The following is a 5,579-nucleotide window of genomic DNA, read 5'->3' as shown; positions in this document are numbered from 1 at the left end:
TTTTTTTGTTGATCTTTTTTTTTTCTTGGAGAGATTAAAGGAATTAAATTATCATGCTTTCCTCCAAATATGAAGTGATGTTTGTTCAATTTCACAAGTTTAAACATGGAGATTTTGAACATAGGAATATAGGCAACTTCTCTGTTAGTCATCCTTCTCTTTTCCATCTACAAAAAGGGGACTGTTTATTTTGGTCTGTAAGTTTTCTATTTATTCTGTTTTAATGATGATGTCATTATCCTAATACTAACAGTGTAAGTTTGGTCAGTGAGACTTAACACTCATTTCTATTCCTCCTCTAAGACATTTCAGGAAGCTCTGAGCAAAAACTCCCAAGTCTGGTTTGAACCAGAGGTTTGTACTTGGTTGAGATATTTAAAGTCCAGCCAATGCTGAAATCTGCCTTAAATTCCTTTCCTCTCCCTAACCTGTTTCTGGATGTTGTGGATGTTCTTTGATGTCAGGAACTCCAAAAATTCACTTGTTCTTTTTTCTTTGACCCCCTTTCTCCTGATGTATCTTCTGGTGAGATGGCAGCTCATAGGTAAGTGGACTTTGGGCTTTGCTACTTACTATTTGGCTAGGCCTGGTACATGGCCTCCTCTTCAAAACATGACTGTGGTTGGTAACTTAGGATGGGTCGTGTATCCTTTCTGACACATTATCATTAGAGGAAAGGCACCAAAGAGAAGGACTCTGATCAGGTTATTGAACTCCAGATAGTTTGAAACAGCTGAAAAATTTACAAAATTTCAATGCCCTACCCAAGTCTAGGTTCTAAAGATTGTGCCAGTGCAGAAGCAGTCTCAGACTGGCCAGCAGACTAGGTTAAAGGTTTTGGTTGATATTAAGATTGTAATGGACATGTTGGTCTTGGCATTAAGTGGTCCAAGGAGGTTGCCACTACCATCTCAAGGGTCCATCATCTTATCCAAGCTTCTTATTGTCCTTCTGTGGAGAGGCTAGTGAGGGAAACAAGAGTGGCAAACCCCACACTGCTCCATGGAAGGTGACAGGTGCTGTGGCTCTGTGTTGGTGTAACTCATCCCTGTCCCCAGAGGCGTTAGCATAGCCTCTGCTCTTGTGTTCAAGAAGCTGCTGCTGGAGGCTGGCATTGGTGACTGTTGCATATCAGGCAGGGGCTATGCTCCTACCCTGGACAACTTAGCCAAGGCCACATTTGATGCTGTCTACAAGACCCACATCTACCTGACCCCTGACCTCTGGAAAGAGGCTGTGTTCACCAAAACTCCTTACTAGGAATTCCTTGACTATCTTGTGAAAACCCATACCAGAGTCTCCATTCAGGAGACCCAGGCTCCAGCTGCAGTTACTATAGAAAGGTTTTTTATACAAGAAAACTAGAGTGAATTAAATCTATTAAAAAAAGCAAAACACATGGCTTCAGGTGAAATGTCAGTCACATCTACCCTATGCTCATCATACTCAGCTGTCAACACTGACAGTGCAAGAATAGGTGAAAAGACTCTGGAGATGAATTTCACTTCTTTTTCCCTCTTCCTTTTTATTTCAAGACACCAGATAAATGAGATTTCTCCCACTTTTTTCTTGAGTTCTTTAGCTTAAAAGCTATTTGATTTTACTAAACTGTTTGGATGAGCTAAGGAAAATAAAAAGAGCTGGAAATCATTGGTATCAAGCCCTTCAGATTATGTTGTGGCTCCTGACATACCTGGTCACTACTGTGAGCATTTACAAGATGATTGTACTTAGTTAGGGCACACAGTTTTGGAAAATTTCAGGGCATTTTTTCTGTATTCATATTCTTTCTCCAAATCTCAAATGAATACTGTCATTCTTCTGAAACTGAAAGTTACCATTTGATTGTCTTAATCTTCCTTGTATTAATCTGTGGTGATGTGATTACTTCCCCAAAGCAATGGTATTGAATTTCCTGAACTGTGGAGAGGACTAGTCCATTGACAAGTAATAGTCTTTAAGTAGCTCCCCTACACATATCCTTTTGTTACACTCTACTTCATTATTTTTTTCATGACAAAAATGCTTGATAAAATCAACCTGAGGGAGGAAGGTTCATTTTAGCTTGAGGTAAGGCCCATTATGGCAGGGAGTCAAGACAGTAGGGGAATAAAGTACCTGGTTACACAAGCCCACCATCATAGGAAGAGAGCTATGAGTTCATACACACTAGTGTTCAACCTATTTTCTCCACTCTTTATTAGCCTAGGGAATGGTGTCACTCACAGTGAGTGGGCTTTTGCTCCTCAACTAAGGTAATCAAGATAATTTCCCACAAACATATCAAGCAGCCCATCTTCCAGGTAGTTTGAGATTTTTGTCAAGTTGAGAATTAAGACCAACAATGATAATCTTACTGATTTTTGCTAGTTTCTAATTGTTCATGATGTTGAAAAACTTAAGGTTGATTTTTTACAGGCTTTGTTGGTGGGTAACTCAAATGCAATTCTAGAATTTCATGTTTTAAATCATTTCCCTGATTAATAATACAAAATTTAAGAATAGGCTAAACATTTTTACTCTTTGTACTTTTGGACAACTTTGTCATTTATTTAAGTAGATTTATTTTATGCCTATTATTTGCCAAGAATTATATTAACACTGAGAAGAAACAATTTCCCTGCCCTAATGAAGTATTTCTATCAGTGATAAAATTAGAAAGTAAATGAGAAAAGAAATAATATAAATCTGACAAGTACAAATGTTAGTTATAAGTCATATGGAACTATAAAGTTTATTAAAAAACAGGAAATAATATTTGACCATAAACCCAAAAGAAATGAAATATTCTATATTTAAAAGTCACAGGTTGTTAGAAGTAGAACTTAAAATAACAAGATAGTAAAGAATTTTTACTATGTTCATAGCAGAACCTGGAAGGCCAGGGGTAAAAGTCCCAGGTTGTTAGAAACAGAACTTATAATACCAAGATAGTAAAGAATTTACTATGTTCATAGAAGAACCTGGAAGACCAGGGATGGAATGCGGTGATTGCGGTCTTGGTGATCCTGAAGAGCTCAGAGTGATCACTGTAAATCAGATTGCACATGGCTCTGTAGGTCATAATGATAATGAATTTTCAATCCCAAACCTACGGAGGACCATGTTCACTCATTTACAACTCCTCTTCAGAACTTTAGAGCAGAACTTGGGTAATCACTGTAAATGGGGTTCTTAATTGGTCTAGAAATAAAAAGCCAGAGTCAGATATTCATGGAAATGCTGAGAAATCAGAGAGAAGGAACAAGCCCTGGCACACCTTACCTCCTTAGCATCTCAGCAGACAAGAGAGCGATTTCCTGTTTTTCCCTATTTATATCCTGTTTCTACCCAGTTACTTCACTTCCTGTCTGTCTGTACAGACCTCCAGACTTCTATGGTTAGCTAGTGGTAATCTCCATTCTCTGACCCTCAGACAGGCTTTACTTGTACAAGCAAGATATCACCACAAATCACTATGTCTAATAATCATGCTAGGCTTCACATATGACACTGTGTTTCTTTGCTTGTAAGATAAAAACATTTCCATATTTTTAAATCAAGTTTGCAATGTGTCACAATTATGAATGCCTTAGGACAGAAGGTATCTTCTTTGATGCTATTTTTATTGCACAGTAATAAATAAGATAATGGTATATTTTACAACTGATGCTCTCATGATTTAGTGAAATGTGGTATGTCCAGAGACCCAAAATGTCTCCTCAATGTATCCTCAGTGTCATAGTGAACTGGTGAAAAAGAAGCAATGAGAAATGAATCAGTATCAAGATGATATCTTCCAGTGAGAATGGAGGCTTCTCACCCCTCTGAACTTGGGAATCGCTCCTACTTCTATTTGTGAATTTCAAAGATAATGACTAATTGGAAGCAGGGCTATATTTACATTGCTGGGATAGTTTGTTTAGAGAGTTAATTAAGCCTCAAAGAAATCTACTTTTGGTTTGCATTAAGCAGCTGAGCTAAACCAATCACAATGAATTATATGCAGATTTGGCATACTTTCTTAGTTTCTAGGAAACTTTAATGACTCTCAAGTTCTTAAAACAATAGATGGGTATGGTGGCTTGAATATGATGCGCCTTGCTTAGGCTGTTGTGTTGAAACACTTGGTCTCCACTTGGCCATGCTGTTTGGGAAAATTGTCTTCAGGTGGCATGGAGCTCCAGTGGAGAAAGCAGGTCAAGGGTGCAAGCCTTGATCTTTTATAGCCCAGCCCAAATTCCTGTTCATTCTTTACCTATTGTCTATAGGCTTAATATGATCAGCCCCTCCTGCTGCAACGTTCTGGCCACCATGATGTGAAGCATCTCCTTTCAAACAAACCACTCTGATGAGTTGCTTCTTGTGAAGTATATGTTCACTACCATGAGAAAAATGGCTTCCTGTTTTTTTCAGTGGAGCTACTGAGATGCCCTGTTTATGTAATCCTTTCTTTCCTATTCTGTAGATCTGAGTTCCTTGAAGGGAGGAACAATGTCACTTATTTCTATGTTTTAGTGATTACTAGATCACTTTGCTCATGGTAGATATTCAACAGGAATTCGATAGTTATTTGACTGGGTGAAAAGAGCTGTAGTCAAGTAGTTCATGACTTAAAAGGAAGAACCTACTTCTTAATATATGGAAAGTTTTTAAAATTTATTTGGGCCAAAGATGTATGCATGACTCAAACACAATGATAAACTGACTTTCTTTATGCTAGAGTGATTTACATCTTGCTCTTGGATTCCTGTTTTGGTTCCGTAACAGAAAATGTTCAAAATCTCCATGTTAAAAATTATCTCCTTGGAGTTATAGAGAATTCAGTGGAAAAAAATGCTCCTGATCTCCTAGAGGACCTGTTCTTTGTTCCCATCTCCTATGCTGGGTGACTTACAATATTCTGTAACTTCAGCTGTGAGAGATCCAAAGTGCAATTCTGGCTTCTTTGTATACCACACATGTGGTATTCACCCATACACAAACATATAAGTAGAAATCATAAAAAAGTTAAAAATGACTTTCATTTGGTAATTATTCTATCAGTTCCCAGTTTATCAACTTTTCAGATATTTTCTCCTTTCTCTAATTTTCCCCTCTCCCCAACCTGTCTCCCATTTTGCCTCCCTCTTCCTCTGTCTTCTTCATTCTTTCTCAAGAAGACATCATGTGGAATGCGACCTTATCTCATATGATGTATTCTATTTCCTGGATGACCTCTAAAAGGATGTGAGTTCATGACTTGTCTTTTGGATATCATGTTGGTTCTAAGTTATCAGCATCTGCGAATGCTAAGGTCTGAAAAAAAGGCCCTGAATGCACGTATGCTGTATTTCAGCTGACATTATCTTTGGCTAAGCTTTGTAGCCAAAGGCCAACATCAACTCACAGAAGCTACAGACTTCAGCTTTCTGGCCTTCCCATGAGACTCCAGCTAACAGGAGCAAATGCAAGCCATCCTGTTGTGTCCTGTGTGTTGTGGCCATTTGCATTTCTGATCCACAGCATTCATAAATAAAACTCCTGGCTGTTTTGAGCCATTCACATTTGAGGTAATCTTCTGTGCAATTCCTTTGTTCTTCTATGCCCTCCTAAGAATG

General features: G+C 38.2%; 1 pseudogene; it reads left to right on the top strand.

Annotated features, from left to right (window-relative positions):
• Positions 1 to 612: 612 nt before the first annotated feature.
• LOC118239192 lies at positions 613 to 1,365 on the top strand (annotated as a pseudogene).
• The last annotated feature ends 4,214 nt before the right edge of the window (positions 1,366 to 5,579 follow it).

The sequence above is a fragment of the Cricetulus griseus genome, chromosome 7 (genome assembly GCF_003668045.3).
Source record: "Cricetulus griseus strain 17A/GY chromosome 7, alternate assembly CriGri-PICRH-1.0, whole genome shotgun sequence".
NCBI classification, from domain to species: Eukaryota; Metazoa; Chordata; class Mammalia; order Rodentia; family Cricetidae; genus Cricetulus; species Cricetulus griseus.
Note: the sequence above shows the minus strand (reverse complement) of the source record. Positions and strands in the feature narration are given on the sequence as shown.